Raw genomic sequence first — 7,670 nt, 5'->3', positions numbered from 1 at the left:
TCCAGCACTGCCAATCACTCGGGCGGAATCTAAACAGTAAAGGGGCTGCCGCCCAGGCAGCGCTCGTCACCCCGGTAACGGTCGCACTCGCAGCCAATCACCGCCGCCTCCGCACTGACGAGGCCAGCGGAGAAATAAAACGCTGCAGACGCTAAGCCTCTGCAGTAAAATCAGGCTGATGGAAGAAGTCTCTTATCCACCTGCTGAGTGAATCCGTGTGAAACCAATAACGACGTCTCATTTAATGCACCAAGACCAAGGAGCTGATGGTGGCCACTACGAACACCGGGAAAGCGGGGAACCAGAAAACGAGGAGACCACCTCCTTCCCCGTTTGAGAAGCTGAGAAGACCCGAGGGACGGTGACCACACCGGCGGACCGCTGGCGACTTAAGGCGAGGGACCTTCGGAGGCTGCAGGCTGCTGGAGACCGGCTCAAAACTGGCTGAAGGGAAACAGGATGCGAGAGGGTGGCTGAAGGGTTCCCGATCGTGTCGGAGTTTCGGATCTGGAGCTTGGGTTGCCGATGGTCTGGGCTGCACTATGTGTGGCTGCAGAGGCTGCGGGAGCACTGGGGGCAAATCTACGGACATCCAGTGACTCGGTGGGTGGGGTGGGGGGCAGCGGAGGAAACACTCTTTTACTGCCAATGGTGAATCTGTCTGCCTTCCAGCAGGCAAGACTAATTCCACGTAATATGACTTTGTTTTATTCCACGACAATAAAATGAAACTTGAAAACTTGGTTGAATGGTGCTGATTGCTGACTTCAGGAAGGGGGAAAAAAACAGAGCTGTACGATCCCGAGATCATTGGTGGAGAGGGTGAGCAAACTTAATTCCTTGGGAGTCGCTGTCTCAGAGGATCTTTCCTGGATGCAACACACTAACAGGATTGTCAAGACAGCACATCAGCACCTCGACTTCCTCAGTTTGCGGGGATTTGGTATGACACCAGACACAGATGAGTTGGTGCAAAGTGTACTGACCGGCTGCATCACGGTCTGGCACAGGGACACCAAAACCCCTGAGCGTAAAGCCCTGCAAAAGTTAGTGGACACAGCCCAGGACATCATAGGCAAAACCCTCCTCCCACCGTCGAGAACATCTACCGGGGAACGCTGCCGTCTGAGAGCAGCAGCGATCATCGAGGACCCACCCCACCCACCACAAGCTCTGTTCTTGCTGCTGCCGTCAGGAAAGAGGTGTCGGTGCCACAAATCTCGCAGAGTGAAGAGGGCATGGCCTGGGTGGTGGCGGTGGGTCCTTGAGGATAAGAGGCTGCTTTCTTGAGATGCCGCTTCTTGTAAATGTCCATTCAGGAGTGAAGACTGGTGCCCGTGATGTTGCAGGCTGAGATAACAACCTTCAGTAGTCTTTACCTGTCCTGACTGTTGGCACCTCTGTACCAATTATGTAACAATGCTCTCCGCGGCACACCTGTAGAAATTTGCAAGTCTTCAGTGGCATACCAAATCTCTTCAAACACCTCATGAATGAAAGCCGCTGGCAGTCTTCTTGATTGCATCAGCGTGGATGCCCCAGGACAGATCTTTACTGTGTCATGAAAGCAGTCACTACCCTCAAAGACCCCCACCATCCAGACCATGCCCTCTTTACTCTGCTACCACTGGGAAAAAAAAAGTATAGGAGCCTGAAGACTTCTACAGGTGTACCATGGAGAACATTCTGGCCAGTTGCATCCCTGCCTGGCAAGGAGGTGCCAATGTTCAGGACAAAAATAAACTCCAAAGGATTGTTAACTTGGCCTGAGACAGCACAGGTACCAGACTCCACCTCATCGGAGAGATCGACACGAGGCAGCGTCTTAAAAAAGTAGTCTCTATCCTCAAGGACCCCCACCCACGTAGGCCATGCCCTCTTCACTCTGCTCCCATCAGGGGAAAAAGCACAGGAGCCTGAAGACAAGCACTCAGCAGCACAAGGACAGCTTCTTCCCCTTCGCAATGATTCCTGAATGGACAATGAACCACAGACACTTGCACAATTTATTTTAAAGTGTAGTTTACAGCAATGTTTGCACATCCCCAAGCATAAAGCCCTGCAAAAGGTAGTGGACACAGCCCAGGACATCACAGGCAAAACCCTCCCCACTATGGAGTACATCTACAGGGGACGCTGCCATCAAAGAACAATAGGGATCCACACCACTCAGCACACTCTGTTTTTGCTGCTGCCATGAGGGAAGAGGTCTAAGGGCCACAAGACTTGTACCACCAGGTTCAGGGACACCCCTCCACCATCAGACTCCTCAGAAACAAACTCAATCAGGGACTCATTTAAGGACCCTTACTTGTGTACTTCGATTTTCTCTCTCTGTATTGCACAGTTTGTTCATGTTTCTTTATCTGTTTATGTTTACAGTGTAATTTTTTTGCACTGCCAGTAAGTGGTAATTCTGCCTCATCTGTGGGAAAAAGAATCTCAGGGCTGTATGTGATGACATGTATGTACTCTGACAATAAATCGGAAATCTTTAATGTTCCTGCAAAGTGACAAATTCATTTTAAGTTTATGACAATAAATTCTGATTCAAAATGTTGACCCCCCAAGAATTTAAAGTTAACGCTCTTCACTGCTGACCCCTCGACGAGAATTTCATGTTCTCCTCCTGAATTCAGCAATCAGTTCCTTAGTTTCTTTGACAAAGCAAAGCTCAGCCATTCCAAGAAGTGAGCAGAAGCTCCTGTAGAGCCTCTCAGAGACACTGATAGGGAAACCCTGGGGGTGGGGGGAACCAGCACAGGAGGTGATTCCCAAGTTCAAGACTTGGGGAAGGTGATGGCCTGTCACTGCTTGCACCAGGCCAGTTTATCAAATGAAACTTGCATCCCAGCCGTGAGTTGCGGTTTAGTAACAAAATAGAAACTAAGGGACTGATTGCTGGTCTCATAGCATCCAATAGGAGGAATTAACGACATTTCAGGCCTGAATCCACCCTCAAGGTAGGAGCAAAAAGCAGGCAGGCGTCTGAATAAGGGGCAGGGAAGGAGTACAGACCAACAGATAAAAGGTGATAATTGGATATGGATAGACAGGAGAGAGAATTGATCAAGGGAGGTAGGGAGGGTGTTGGCTCTGTGAAAGGAGACAGAATAAAAGAGGGGGAGAGAGGGAAGGAAGGAAGGAGGGGAGAGAGGAAAGGAAGGAAGGAGGGGAGAGAGGGAAGGAGAGAGGTAGGGGAAAGGAGACAGTATCAAGGCAACTGGAATCCGTCAATTCTAGCTATTGTTGGACAATGGCATGAGAGGCATCAGATGCTGAGTACAAACGCATATCAGTGGCAAAACATTTGAATGAATATAATGTGTCAGTGTTGTGCTGTATTCAATAAAAGTTAATTTAATGTTTCTCCAACTTCCTAAATGATGCAGCAAATCTGAAATCTTTTTGTTCAGCTTGAAGTTGTCTATCTAAACTCCCTCTATTTTTTTTCAGGAAGCAAACTTTTTGAAAATAATTGTGATCCAGTGTTACAATTAGCCACTCCTGTTCATTGTGCTTTTGAGTTTTTTTAAAAAAGCAGTTCTGTTAAATTTCATTGTTGTAATGGATTCCAGCTCATGGACATTGGCTTCTCCAATAGCTCAGGGGTTAGAGCGTTGGTCTTATAAACCAGGGGGGGGGGGGCACGAGTTTGTTCCTTGCTTGATGCCTTCAAGTTACATTCTAAATGTAGTATTAGGTGATAATAATTTTACCTTTGCTGGTCCATTATGGATTCCCTTCTTCACGTTGAATACGTACATCAGGAAAATGCTCATTTACGATGGTGACTGAATCATAGCTGCAATCCCAATGCTACCAAGTGCAGAACTGCTACTGGAAGATCCCTGTCACTGGTGCAGAGCTGAGGTGCTGAGCGATGCGATCTCCAAGCCTGCGCCCAGTCTCTCCAATGTAGAGAAGGCCACGCCGGGAGCACTGGATGCAGATGACTCCTACAGATTCACAAGTGAAGTGTGGCTTCACTTGGAAGGCCTGTTTGGGCCCCGAGTGGCAGTGAGGGAGGGAGGTGTGGGTGTAAGTGTGGCACTACCTGCAGCCACAGGGGACGGTGGCAAGGGACAGGATGAGTGAACGAAGGAGTCATGGAGGGAACGGTTGCTCTGGAAGTCAGAGAAGGAAAGATATGTCTGGTGCTGGGATCACGTAGTAGGTGTCAGAAAATGTTGAGCCTGGTGGGGTGGTAGGCAGAGGATGCCAGGGCAAATGAGTGTGAAATAGAAGAGATGCAAGTAAGGGAGGAGTTGATGGTGGAGAGGAGGCTTTGTTTTTTCAGAAAGGAGGACATCTCAGAAGATCTAAACTGGAAGGCCTTATATGGGAGCAGATTGGAGAAGAGATGGAGGAATTGAGAAAGGAATAGAATCCTTACAGGCAACTGGTGTGACAAAGTGTTACTGTATATACGTGTGTAATAGTTGAATTTTGTGGACCAAATTTTTGGGTAAAATTTAGGGGTCCCACTATTATTCAATATCAGTAAGTACCTGCACTGTCTGGGGCGTCAGGTACTTGGATGGATGGGTGGCTGGGGCCTAGGTTAGAGTCCATGAATGTGGTGTCGGGAGATCGGATGGGTGGGTGACTGGGGCCTAGGTTAGAGTCTGCGGATGGAGCGTCAGGATCTTGGATGGGCGGGTGGCTGGGTTCTAGGTGAGAGTCCACAGTTAGGGCGTTGGGAACTTGGATGTGTGGGTGGCTGGAACCTAGATTAGAGTCCATGGATGGGGCGACGGGAGCTTGATGGGCGGGTGGCCTGGGCCTAGGTGAGAGGCCACGCATGAGAAGTTGGGAACTTGGATGGGTGGGTGGCTGGGCCCTAGGTGAGAGTGTGTGGATGGGGCGTCAGGAGCTTGGATGGGTGGGTGGATGGGCCCCAGGTGAGAGTGCGCAGATGGGGCGTCGGGAGCTTGGATGGGTGGGTGGCTGGGGCCTAGGTTAGAATCCATGGATGGGGCGTCGAGAGCTCGGATGAGCGGGTGGTCTGGGCCTAGGTGAAAGTCTGTGGATGGGGCATTGGAAACTTGGATGGGCGGGTGGCTGGGGCCTAGGTGACAGTCTGTGGGGAACTTGGATGGGCAGGTTGCTGGGGCCTAGGTGAGAGTGTGCGGATGAGGCGACAAGAGCTTGGATGGGTGGGTGGCTGGAGCCTAGGTTAGAGACCATGGATGGGGCATTGGGAGCTCAGATGGACGGGTGGCCTGGGCCTAGGTGAGAGTCAGTGGGCAGGGCGTCGGGAACTTGGATGGGCGGGTGGCTGGGGCCTAGGTTAGAGTCCATGGATGGAGTCGGGAACGGATGGGCGGGTGGCCTGGGCCTAGGTGAGGAGGCCACGCATGAGAAGTTGGGAACTTGGATGGGTGGGTGGCTGGGCCCTAGGTGAGAGTGTGTGGATGGGGCGTCAGGAGCTTGGATGGGTGGGTGGCTGGGGCCTAGGTTAGTCCATGGATAGGGCGTCGGGATTTGATGGGCAGACTGCCTCGGGGCCTAGGTGAGAGTCCGCAGACAGGGCGTTCGGAGCTTGGATGGGCAGGTGGTCTGGGCCTAGGTGAGAGTCCGTGGGATGGGGCATCGGAAACTTGGATGGGTGGGTGGCTGGGGCCTAGGTTAGAATCCATGGATGGGGCGTCGAGAGCTCGGATGAGCGGGTGGTCTGGGCCTAGGTGAAAGTCTGTGGATGGGGCATTGGAAACTTGGATGGGCGGGTGGCTGGGGCCTAGTTGAGAGTCTGTGGATGGGGCGTCGGGAACTTGGATGGGTGGGTGGCTGGGGCCTAGGTTAGAGTCCATGAATGGGGCGTCGGGAGCTCAGATGGGCGGGTGGCCTGGGCCTAAGTGAAAGTCTGTGGACAGGGCGTTGGGAACTTCGATGGGCGGGTGGCTGGGGCCTAGGTGAGAGTCCATGAATGGGGCGTCGGGAGCTCAGATGGGCGGGTGGCCTGGGCCTAAGTGAAAGTCTGTGGACAGGGCGTTGGGAACTTCGATGGGCGGGTGGCTGGGGCCTAGGTGAGAGTCCGCAGACGGAGCATCAGGAACTTGGATGGACGGGTGGCAGGATCCTAGGTTAGAGAGCATGGATGGGGCTTCAGGAGCTGGGGCCTAGGTGAGTCCATGGATGGGGCATCAGGTGCTTGATGGGCAGGTGGCTGTGGCCTAAGTAAGAGTCTGCGGATTGAGCGTCGGGAACTTGGATGGGCGGGTGGCTGGGGCCTAGGTAAGAGACCATGGATGGGGCATTGGGAGATCGGATGGGTGGATGGCCTGGGCCTAGGTGAGAGTCCGCGGAGGCGCTTCAGGAACTTGGATGGGCGGGTGGCTGGGGCCTAGGTTAGAGTCCATGAATGTGGTGTCGGGAGATCGGATGGGTGGGTGACTGGGGCCTAGGTGAGAGTCTGCGGATGGAGCGTCAGGATCTTGGATGGGCGGGTGGCTGGGTTCTAGGTGAGAGTCCACAGTTAGGGCGTTGGGATCTTGGATGTGTGGGTGGCTGGAACCTAGGTTAGAGTCCATGGATGGGGCGACGGGAGCTTGATGGGCGGGTGGCCTGGGCCTAGGTGAGAGGCCACGCATGAGAAGTTGGGAACTTAGATGGGTGGGTGGCTGGGCCCTAGGTGAGAGTGTGTGGATGGGGCGTCAGGAGCTTGGATGGGTGGGTGGCTGGGGCCTAGGTTAGTCCATGGATAGGGCGTCGGGATTTGATGGGCAGACTGCCTCGGGGCCTAGGTGAGAGTCCGCAGACAGGGCGTTCGGAGCTTGGATGGGCAGGTGGTCTGGGCCTGGATGGGCAGGTGGTCTGGGCCTAGGTGAGAATCCGTCGATGGGGCATCAGGAACTTAGATGGGTGGGTGGATGGGGCGTCGAATGCTCGGATGGGCGGATGGCCTGGGCCTAGGTGAGAGTCCATGGATGGGGCGTTGAGAACTTGGATGGGTGGGTGGCCTGGGCCTAGGTTAGAGTTTGCGGTATTGTGGGAGTTGGAAGGTTTGTAAAAAATGTCCAGTCATAACCAAAAAGTAAACCACAAAAGTCTTCAGACCCCGTGGTTGAAGTAAAAGAACAATGCTGGAGAAACTCTGCTGGTTACACAGCGCACCTTATACAGCAAAGATATAAGTACAGAACCAATGCTTCGGGCTTGAGCCCTTCAAGGGATGAGCAAAATGTTGGCAGGCACCCAAACAAAATGGTGTGGGGGAGGGGGTGGAGGAGCACAGTCCCACAGGCAGGGGGCAATATGGTAGTACCCCCCCTCCCAACCTGTAGGATGCGCTCCTACCCCCTGTCCCTCCCCTCCAGCATTTTGGTCGGGCGCCTGCCAACATTTTGTCCACACCTTGAGGAAGGGTTCAAGCTAGAAATGTTGGTCATGTACACCACCCTCCATAATGTTTAAGATGGACAATTTTTTTTGCCCCTGTGCTCCACTGTTTTAAATTTGTAATAAAACAATTCAGGTGTAATTATTGTCATTCAAAGTTCTTTGCATACATCGGGGGTTTTCAAACTGCCCCTAAACTCACATTTCACCTTAAGCAATCCCTTTGCCGTCAATGTTCTGTTATTAGTGAGGGATTGCTTAAGGTGGGATGCGAGTGGGAAGGGAAGGTTGAGAATCACCACTCTTGATCCATTTGTCACTGAAATATT

This window comes from Narcine bancroftii, chromosome 3 (assembly GCF_036971445.1).
Source record: "Narcine bancroftii isolate sNarBan1 chromosome 3, sNarBan1.hap1, whole genome shotgun sequence".
NCBI lineage: Eukaryota > Metazoa > Chordata > Chondrichthyes > Torpediniformes > Narcinidae > Narcine > Narcine bancroftii.
The sequence above is the reverse complement of the archived record's forward strand: the minus strand, read 5'-3'. Positions refer to the sequence as shown.